Source organism: Elgaria multicarinata, chromosome 6, assembly GCF_023053635.1.
Source record: "Elgaria multicarinata webbii isolate HBS135686 ecotype San Diego chromosome 6, rElgMul1.1.pri, whole genome shotgun sequence".
Lineage (NCBI taxonomy): Eukaryota > Metazoa > Chordata > Lepidosauria > Squamata > Anguidae > Elgaria > Elgaria multicarinata.
Genome location: NC_086176.1, coordinates 28,333,777 through 28,345,602, shown reverse-complemented (window position 1 = coordinate 28,345,602; position 11,826 = coordinate 28,333,777).

The window sequence follows — 11,826 nt, the reverse complement described above, 5'->3', positions numbered from 1 at the left end:
CATGGAATAATGGGCTCAAGTTACAGGAAGCCAGATTGTGCCCAGAGGTGCCAGGTGAGTGTGTTTTTGCTCAGACAGCACAGGTACAATGTGTCCACCTCTGACAACTGCATAGGTCTGCTTGAAGGCTGAATCAAACAAAGGGCTATTCCAACACATGTGAGTAAACACAGAAAGGATTTTATTAAGGCAGTCCAACACTGCAGACACTAGGTATATCTTCACTTGTGGCAAGATATAGGCACAGGAATAGTTTAGCATACTGTTTACCTATACCAAATACATGGCGTGCCTTGCTGAACAGGGCGAGCCCTAGAAATGTGCTCTTTGCTTAAGCACAGATAGCAATCTACTTCACCCACATTGCACAAGATCACGCAGTGTCAGCCATTAGATAACCACATTCTATATATCCCTGGCTTGAAATTAATTATTAACAGGATGTAAATTCTTAATTGAGCAAGGGCTGAAGGACCAGCAACATTGTCCCTGCCCACAGAAACATTGGCAAAACTTTGGCAAAAGGCTGTTTAACCCCTTCCTCCTCTAATATGAACAACACCAGCTGCAGCCCTATCAGAGTTTGCCTCTCATCCACCTCAGCTGTTCATTGTGTTCAGTGGATTTGTGCACCACAATCAGCAACTGAGGTTCATAATAAGGAACTGAGATCCATACCGGGGGGGGGGGAGGGGGCATGAAGCTAAAGAGTCATTTGTCTCAATTTGCAGTGGACCAAGCAAGTGGTTGAAGTTTAAAAATAACGCAAAACAAAAGCCACCCTTCCAGTCCTGGGACCAGGTCCTGCGCTCAGGACCTGATGGAAACGGCACAATGACTAGATTGAGCATGTAGGCCAGAAAATTCCCTTTCCCTACTAAAGATTCTTTGTCAACTGGTTTTCTTCTCACATTATCACTGCATCAAGCTTTCACCCACCTTGGACTGAATCTACCCGGCTGATATAATGTGGCCTGGGAGCATTTTGGGGTTGTCTGCAATACATGAGATGATTGCCAATCCACAGCAACCCCCGCAGATTCCCCCAGAAAAAGCCGCATTTTTACAGAGTACTTTTAGTCCGTTGTGTTCCGTTAATGCAGCTCCCATGCAGTTCTGCTGCTGTGCGCCTCATTCCTCCAGATTAAATCTGGCATGATGGCTGTGCCTACAGGTGTGTCTTTCACCTACCTGTGACCTTAGTCAAGGGCCCTCCCTGTTTTCCCCCATTGTTGTCCTTTCCTGCCATTTCACAACAGCCTTCACAGATTCAGCTCAGGTTACCTGACCACTCACTGTCATTTATTCTTCCTCCCTTCTCCACCCCTCCAAAGTCACCAATCTGAGTTTAGCTGCCTAATTTTTTAGAATCACTAATTCTCTAAATCATTAAACTTCCAAAATCATAAAATCGTTATAGTGCTTTAGCGCTTTCGTGATATTCCATGGCTCCCTATGTGTGATATTGTTGTAGGGTTCCATCTAGCAGTAAGGACATGGAAGTGTCTTTTCTGTGGAGACTGGCAAGCACACTTATTTGTGGGATGTAGGGAAGCTTCCAGACAAAAGACTCTGCTCCTTTTCTCTGGATGCCTAATATCCTTTCCTATACATTACCTTTACCTGAACAGGGGAAGAACAGGATGAAGCCTCTCGTACCTGGTTGATGACGTTAATTTTGACTGGCGAGACTCCGCCCAACCCAAAGTAAGGTGGATTAGAGTGCAGTGTGACCTCTGAAAGCGGTTTGTTTTGGATGGGTATAGTCCACTTTTTCATTTCAGGAAAAAGCAGAGAAAAGTGGAATACAATTCACAATGCATTGCTGTGAAGATGGCCCCCTGGTGCCCTCCAGGTGGGTTGGACTGCAACTCTCATCACCCCCAGCCATCCCTGGCCAATGGTTGTAGTTGTAAGGGCTGCAGTAGATGTGCATGTGTGTGCATTTTCACCTCAGATTTTGTATATAGAATTAGGAATACAAAGAGAACAGAGAAAACCCATGTACATATACATCTGGCTAATTGCTGTGTGTGTGTGAGAGAGAGAGAGAGAGAGAAAGAGAGAGAGAGAGTATATGTATATGTGTGAGAGAAAGGTTTGGCCTTGGTACCTGCTGTAGATGCGCACGTGTATGCAATTTCACCTCAGATTTTGGATATAGAATTAGGAAATACAAAGAGAAAACAACCCTTGTATAAGAAGGATGGATGATATTCTGGAGGTGACGGACTCGACCTTGGGGGAGCTAGGGGTGGTGACGGCCGACAGAAAGCTCTGGCATGGGCTGGTCCATGAGGTCACGAAGAGTCGGAAACGACTGAACGAATAAACCACAAACATATATATCTGGCTAATTGCTGTGTGTGTGAGTGTGTGGGTGTGTGCGCCTGAATGTGAGTAAATGTGTACGTGTGAGAGAAAGGTTTGGCTTTGGTACCTGAATTTTGTTGAGCAAAAACACAAAACAGCAGCAACCTTTTCGCTTTGTGCACATCCTTCAACTGTGTGTCACCGAGGCATGCGCTGCCACAACTGATACTGCAGGGTGCTTGCGTGTCACTCCTTCACTGCAGTGGCAGCTGTGGAAATTTCTTTGACAGTTGCTTCCCTGCAACACCCCAGGTTCCGCTCCCGCCCTTTCCCAGATTGTCAATTATATCTGTGATTGTTCAGTGATGTGTCCTTTGCTAAAGGTTTGATCATATTGAGCCTGAAGGAGCAATCACATTATTGCTAAACTTCCATGTTGGTGTGTATCAGCTATGGCTACTAGGCACTTTAAGAAGAAAGGAGGGAAAGATTTATCTATGATGTAATGCCTCTTGAAAGGTCTGCATAATACATACACACACCTATGAGCAGCACTTAATTACGTTGCTACTTCTTCATATTAGCTGTGTTTGTCTGTTGCCATATCCGCTGCCTGTGGCACTTTCATTGGAGCAACCAGCTTCTTCTGTTGTGCCATTAATTTTTTTTCTTCCGAGAGCAAGTCAAATTCGCTCACTTCAGTAGCTTTCATCGGAGCATTTCATCTTTAAAACCTATTAAACACTTTCATATTGGAGGATCAGAGCCATTTCTGTACATTATTTACACTGCAATCTGTAGATGTCTACTTCGAAGCAAACCCATTGAGTTCAATGGGACTTAAATAATTCAACGCTTGTGCAGAAGGAGGTTGTGTTTCTCTGTCCACTCGCCCACTGCCATTTGGCTCTTCATTTCTCTGAATTCGTTCTATTCAAGCTGGTCATTATAAGAACAACTGTGGTATTTTACAAATCTATGCCTGTGTTTACTGGTTGTCCTCTTCCTTCCTCATCCCTTTTTTCTTGTGTGTTGTGTCTCTTAGATTGCAAGCCTGTGGGCATGGAGTGCTTAGTAAATTTTAGCCACTTGAGAAATGATTGATAATAATACACCAGGGTTGTACAATGGTAGACTGTACCACTTCAGATTACACATGACAAATACTATTTGTAAGGCTTCCCACACAAACATTCCTTGCATGTAGTAAAATAGTATACTGTATCAGTTTAAAATATGGAAGCCAGGCTGGTCACTGGTACACCTAGGGGTGACCACATTACACCAGTTTTAAAATCTCTTCACTGGCTGCCAATTAGTTTCCAGGCGAAGTATAAAGTGTTGGTTATCACCTTTAAAGCCCTACATGGTTTGGGTCCAGGCTACCTGTGGGATAGCCTTCTCCTGTATAATCTGCCCCACACATTCAGGTCCTCTGGGAAAAATTTACTCCTGCCAACAAAAACAAGGCTGACAACAATTACCCAGAGGACCTTTTCTTCTGCCACTCCCAGTTTGTGGAATGATTTGCCCGGAGAGATTCGTCAACTTAACAGTCTTCTGGAATTTAAGAAAGCCATAAAGACTGATCTCTTTCGGCAGGCCTACCCAGTTGAATTTTAAGATGCCTTTTAAATAATGTGCTGCTTTTAATAATGTATTAGTTTTAAATGTTTTAATTAGTTATATGTATTTTATGGTGTTTGTATCTGTGTTGTACCCCACCTCGATCCAGAGGAAGAGGAGGGTAACAAATTATTATTATTATTATTATTATTATTATTATTATTATTATTGACAGGGACATGCTAAGCCTTTCTCCCCAATGTACTAGTTTACTACATGCAGAGAAGTTTTAATTAAAAAAAAGATGAGCAGTCACCTGCAGACTGATGTGACATCGTTCTGAATCTCTACCAGCTTTGTCTACCAACAACTCATTCTGCCTAACATGTAGGAGGGCTGTGTTACATCATGAAGATGAATTTGAACCAAGATTGAACAGCAACCTTGAAGTTAAGGAAGGCCTACTCCTGTGTAGAAAGAGGAAGCTGCAGGAGGAGAGATGGAGGTTGAAGAAGCCAGCCAAAGGAAGGCGAGATTTACCCATTCCGAGTATAATTATGAGGCCCAAGCTAATTACACATATCCTAACCAATCATGAACCTTCCTGGAAGAATGAAGAGTTATTCTAAAATTTAAAAATTGCATAGGTAAAAAGAAAACTGTCACCAGCTATTTACATCAATTGATAGCCGAAAAGGGCAAAACACTATACTAAAGATTAAAAAACTGACTTGTGTTATGTTGTTTAGTAGATTACAGCTGCCACATTGTCCCGAAAGGACAGGAGGCACAAAGAAGGTTAAGTGAGACAAAGTGGCAAGGTAGCAACATTTCAAGCTATACAGAGAGCAAGTCATGCCTGAATATATTTGCGTTACTGACAGTAGATGTATTGTAAGATGGTTGGCATACATAAGTAGGGAATCCTCATCTTCATTTAAACATTTGTCTGTTATGTTTAGAAAGGTGCTGATAGGACAAGACAATCCTCTACATGTCTTTTCAGAAGTAAGCCCTGCTAAGTTTAATGGGGCTTCTGCCTGAGAAAGTGTGCGTAGGATTGCAGCCTTCTGTGGTCAGATTGGTTTTCTGGCTCATCCATATTTCATAGTCAGCTTTGAGGCAAAGGTTACCAAGCTGATATCTGAGAAAGCGGAATTGAACTATAGCTGCCATTTTGACTACATCAGCAGTTATTCATACACACACACACACACACACCCCTATGAATCTTTGCCAGCCAAGGTTATCTTGAGTGGGTGGAAAGCTTTGTAAAAAAATTATTTATTTATTTATTTAAAAATGACAAAATGTTAAAGTATCATTCAAGAGTTAGGGCCTTTCTGCATAAATAGTGCACAGGAAATATGTATTTATTTATATGTATTATTCTTAAATATTAATATTTAGCCTTATCTGCTAGAAAGCTATCAAGGAGGTGTACAACAAATACGATTTAAAAAGATTGTAAACTATACCTGTTTATTGGTTTTTCATCTCATTTGTGTTGCAGTGTCTCCCTGCTCTCCTGTCTTGGAAAATGTAGTCACTTGGAAAATTTCCAGTTACTTGGAAAATGTAGTCTGTTTGCTTGCCATTTTAACAGGGACAACTCAAATTGTGTTTCATCAGAAGTAATGTCGACTGACTTTAAGGGTGTGATCCTATGCATTTTTAGGCCAAAAAAAGTCCTACAACTCCCAGAATTCCCCAGCCAGCCAAACCTCTAGGAGTTGCAGACAGGGCTGGATTAAGACATGCTGAGGTCCTAAACCATATCAAGATCCACAGGCCCCATACCATTAAAAATAAAGAGAAAAAATGTATTACATTATAATAGGAAAGATAATGAAAGGGTACAACCCAGTGTTAGGGGGTGCGTGTAGTTAAATAGCGTTAGATAGCGTTCTTTGAAGATGGGTATAAAAGCACTAATACATTGATTTGAACTTTTTCTAAACTGGTTCTCCAATACTAAATGCTGTGTTGCCATGCTTTCTCTATATAAGGCAACTCTGCTGTAAGTCACACCAGACTTTCCAACGTATTTAGGCCAAAGTTAGTTATCTGACATTTAGTTATCTCCAACATATTTAGAGGCCAATCATACTACGAGGCCCCAAGCCATAGCTTCCTTGGCTTGTTCCTAAATCTGGCACTGGTTGTACGATTTTTTTTCTGTCATAGGATTGAGCCCCAATGGACCTTACTCTCTGTGTTAAGGATTATATTTGAAAGGGGGTGCTCTCAGAAAAAGTTCCTCATTTTTGATTATTGAACTACTTATGCTGAACCAGCTGCTCTTTTTCTCTGTGAAGGTCCTGGATTGGTTCCACTTCAGATTCAAACAATTAGACTATTTTAAGTTCAATTAGACTATTTTAAGTCAGGGGGTATCCTCACATTGGTTTTTGGATGTGGATTCAGTTTAGTTTTTTGATTTCCTGAGCCTCCCATAGCCGCTTTTCAATTAAAATAATAAAATAAAAATGCCAGTAGCTGTGAAACCTGTAGCTCAGACAGTCAGATCCTACAGCAACTCTAACTGGGCAATCTCAATTAAGGTTCCATGCAGATGAAATACAAGACCCTTGGGAATATGTGCATGACTGGCAGATTGGTTTAAAGATGAAGAAACAAGAGACAGAACAAAAAGGAATCCTATCAATAGTACCACAAACACGGAACTTGGTTCTAAATCACCACAAGTTGGTTTTTCTAAACTTCCCCAAACCTGGCAACATGCTTGGGCAGTTTCAACGTAAAATTCATTTTTTACAGGTAATAGATAAAGTAATCCCCCAGGTTCTCAATAATAATGATATATAAGATATAGAGTATTTATTTCCTGATTATCATTATGTATGCTCTGTGGTGACCTTTGGGAGCTGGCAGACTACTAAGAAAATTTATGACACTTGCAAGGCTGAACATGCAAGGTTCAGTCTCCAGGTGGTGAGATCATTTGAGAATAAAATACTCATTCCTTTAATCAAAAAGGATCTAAGAGCTGCTTCAGAAAACAATGAAATCGGAAATCTTATTACTCTGGGTGATTTGCATATGAATGGCCAGCATAATAATTTAATGCCATTAAGCCCAATGCAGCAAGCATCCCATACTGATTAGGCTAAAGTCTATCTTGTTTCAGAAGAAAAAAAGACCTTCTGGGTCCCTTCTCTGCCCTTCCAATCCAGTCATGGGAAGAGATAATTGATTTTTAAAAAAACACAACACCACCGCCGAAAAAGAAAAGAAAGAAAAATGGGGAAACAGTTTATGCATCACCATTTTTTTCCTGAAAAAGCTGAGGTGGGTTTTTTTCCGTATCCTCCTAGAAATGGAAGGCCACTTTGTAAAATTTTCTCCAACATGTTTTTGTGGTGGTTTGCTCCCCCACTGACTCCGCCCCCATCCCACATGCAATGCCCAATCCCAGAACAAGGCTAGGAATGAGGCAGTGGCCCTGTTCAGACAACACGCTAAACCATGCGGCTTAACCACAAAATGGTTAACAGGATGCATTTTGTGGTTAAGCAGCATGGTTTAGCGTGTTGTCTGAACGGGGCCATTGTGAAGGTCCAACAATAGTTTGCAGGCTGCTGACAATACAGTTGCTGCCGCTGCTGTGCCATTTGCAGTGGCAACGTGAAAACCCAAAACCCTTGGGAAAGAAAGAAGCTGTACTACAACCAGGGCTAGTGGTGAGCCCCATCTCTCAGAAACTCTTGAAGAATTTTTCCTCCCACTGGTGAAATTTGCTGAAAGGGTTGCCTTCAATTTCTCCACTCACAAATAAGGTGCAGAATTTCGAGAGGCCGTTCGTGCACAGCTATAAACAAAGTACAAGCCGGGTTTTTTAAACATCAGTGTCTATGCATACACACACACACACACACTTATGTATCAGAAAAAGTTTTATTGAAGCCGCACTCCTATATACATTTGCTTGGAAGTAAAGCCTTAATTGGGGCTTTGTTCTGATTAAATATATTCAGGATTGGCACACGTGCTTTCGTGAAAATAAGCTTTGTTTATTATAGTTTATTACTTCCTTCCATATAAGCACACTGTTTTCTAAACTGGTGATCAAATTGTTACAGAGAAAAGGAATGTGACACAACAGCTATAAGGAAAGGGAGGAGGTTTGCAATAGCGCTCCTTGCTTGGTGATAGCTGGACAGATAATTTATTAGCAGTTGCAGACGGAAAAGAGGAAGGAACTTGTGGCTGGTACTTTACCCCACCCACTAATTCCCAGCAGTTGCTGGCCTTAGAAAAGTCATTAGGCCTTTTATGTAATGGAGATTCAACCGAAAGGTCTTAAAATAACAGCCTTGATGGAGCATTTCCCATCAAGGAAACAGCAGTGCTAGTAACGAAAGTGAATCAGGCGAGGCAGGGTTGGTGGGGGAAGGGAGGCATGTGAGCTCTGGGTGTGGACTGAGGACTCCAAATACTTCCTGCTCATCGTTACACAGCATTTTTTCCCCTATCATAAAAATCACTGAGTGAAGAGCTGAAGACTAGGGATGGTGTCATAAAATTCATTTCCGGGTCCACCCCATGCCAGACAGGCATTTTAAAATCAGGGAGACAAACAATTTCCCATCCGATATGTATATTGTTGATGAATAATTTCCATCTTTGTTAAAGATTGCTCCCTGTATGTTAACATCTGTTTTTAATCTTCCTAGAGGCAAATTGTATTTGCATTTTAAATTGTATTACACTAAGAATCTTCATTCGAAGGGTTCCTTTTCTCTTTTCTTCCTCCACCCACCCCCGTTTGTTCCTTTTCTCATTATTTATATCAGGCACAGTTCCAAAGGCAGAGACCTCATTCACACAACATGACAACCCACACTCAACCCATATCCAGGGTTGAGTATGGGTTGTCATTGAAGCGTGGGTTGCTGTTGAAGCATGGGTTGCTGTGTTGTGTGTGTGTTTAACCATACACAACCCACGGTTCACATCTCAACAACAAACTGGCCTGGTTCGCACAATCACTGCAGGGTTGCACATGTGGCAGCCGTCATTGTGAATATTCAAGTCATGATGGGCTGTTGTGACGTGAGAACCTGGCAAAGGTGAGTTGTTGCCGTGGTTAACACACCACCCACAGCCCCTTGCCCTCTTTTGGGTTGATGTTGTAGTTTGTTAACCATGGTCACTGCCCACCCCACAGTGGGTTCCAATGTCACAAATATTCATAATGGCCGCCAGCACACCATGCTCCAGTGATTGTTCAAACCATGGGTTCTCTTTGTGAGCTGTTCATGGTTATCACACCATGGTTTGTTAATACAGCTGCATTCATACAACAAGTGATTGTTCGAACCATGGGTGCGTTTTATAATTCCTTTATTTTCCCAATATATTGTGTATGTGTACTATGTATACAGATACAGCCACTCATACAGATGTTTATATTTATATATAGTCTCCTAATGATTAAGCCTCAGTAAAACAAAACACCTGATTATCTAAATTAATTGTATGTAACTCAATATCTGTACTTAGAACTTCTGGTTATACTTTTGATTATCTGGATGTTTCCAATGACCTATAATCTGTTTCAGCAAATGAATTGGAATTGCAACACGACGGCTGTTCAAAGTGAGGAGATGATTTTTTTTTCAAGGCTTTTGTTTAGCTTCTCTAAAGATGCTTCTTTAATGGGGACTGATGCTAGGTAAAGCTTGGTTAAATAAGCATTGATGGCTGGTGGCTGCTGGAAACACACCAGCTACTTGACTGGGGGCTGAAGAGAAACATTGGCAATTGGAATGTAGCTAGCAAAGGAGTAAGACATCTTTGGGCTGGTTCAGACAACACACTAAACCATGCTGCTTAACCACAAAATGGTCAAGGGAATGCATTGAATTCCCTTAACCATTTTGTAGTTCAGCAGCATGGTTTAAGTGTTGTCTGAACTAGGCCATTCTGTTTTTGCAGCTTGCTAGCAAGACAGAATGTTATGGCATGCAGTTTACCTTTAGCATTGACTGGCTGGCTGTTTGCCTGCTATTACTCCAGCATGCTCAACTTGTGTAGTTGTAAATAAATCACTTTTAGAAAGAAGGGGGGGAGAGAAAGCACAACTCCACAACTTTCCAGTATCCTCTCATGACTGCATAACATGGTATTGCTTTTGGTGTAATATCAGCTGTATTAATTTTTTCTTCTTTTTAATCTTCATTGTAGATGATGGAAGGAAACTACCCCTACACATAACATACAGGATTGTTGGTCTCTCTAGTACTGTACCACAACCAGTAATTTGCACTGGAGGCTGATCTCAAAGACAGAACCGGTACAAATTGGAGGTTGCTACCAGCTGCTGGTGCAATGGAGAGACACATAATGGCATTTGTGTTCTGTGCAATGGGTGTGTGGGAGCCCCTTTAGGGAGCATGTTATGAGTACAACGCTCAAGAGGCATCATCACTTTGATCTCACATGCATGATGACACATAGGCCTGGTGCACACCTTTATTTTCACAGGACATTGACTGTAGCATCAAGCAATAACCTGCATGTGTGAGGACAATTTATCACAGATGAATTGACACTGAAAGAAACTTCACAACAGCTGATCTTACTTCAAACACAATCCTTTTCTGTGAAGCCAGTTCAGGCATTTATGCTGAGAATCTCACAGGGTTGAGGTCAAGGAAGTAGATGCAAGTACATTCAGGACTGAACTAGACATTTGGCAAAAGTCATGGGCTTCTGCTCAACAGTTGAAATGCAGAAGGGAGGGGAAGGCCCTTTTTCAAAGCTCTTTTTATGTTTAAGCAATGGCACCCACACCCACACCCCAGCTGCAGATACACACGCAGAAATTGAGCTTCTTTCCATCAAAGCTAGAATACATAAAATGCTTCTTGTCTATTGGTTGAAACTGCAAAAGACGGGTGAGAACCTGTACCCTAAAAAGTGCACAGTGGAACTGACAGGAAAATTTATTGGGGAAAACAATGTAAATCATTGTTGCTACATTATAAACTGAACATTGCCTTAACTAGAGTAGAGCTGAGGATTGCGTGAAAAGTTTGTTTAAAGACCAACGCTGTGGCTGTAAATCTTTTGCACTCAAGGGAGTAAGTTCCACCAAATTCACTGGAATCTACTTCAGAGTAAATATGTTTAGGATTCCACTGTGCAGCAAGGCTTCTCTACTGGATGTAGCTGCCATACAAAACATCCATTGTTCATAGTGGTATCATGATAATAAGATGGACCGTGGTTAGCAACAACCTTTTCAAGATCCTACATTCACACCAACAGCATAGCTGGATGGCAGATATAATAGCATTCTGGCACATGTATGTTTAGATGTAAGTAGCCAAAAAGTAATGGAAGATGTCGTTGATTATATTTTAGCTTGACCTCTGTACGTGGTGCCTAGAGACAGATTTCTATGTCAGGCTTTATTAATGATTCCACAGGCTTTACAGACCTTGATAAGATTGGCGACTTTCTTGCTAACTTAGAGGGCAATTGTAAAGATTGATGCTCTAATAATGGGAAGCCTCCAGGGCCAATATGGTGTGAGGTATCAGAGGGAAGGGAGGTGCCCTGGATCTTTTAGATCCAACAACCTACCAGCCGCCACCCTGCCCCTAGCAGGGCTCAGAGATCCATCTATAAGGTTCCTACTGAGTTCATGGGAACATATTTCACATAGGTGTGTATAGGACTCTTGTGCACACTTCCTTGGGAATAAGCCTCACTGATCATAGTACGTTCTTCTGAGTAAGCAAACATTGCTTTGGGGGTATCAGGGGAACTATTATCCTAAACACATTGGCTTGGAGTACTTCCAGATGGAGGACTCTTAGCACCATCAATCAGAAGGCATTGTGCACAGGGCCGACCCTAGGTATTTTGCTGTCTGTGGCAAAGAACAAGATGAACCTCCTTCCATGTCATGTATCA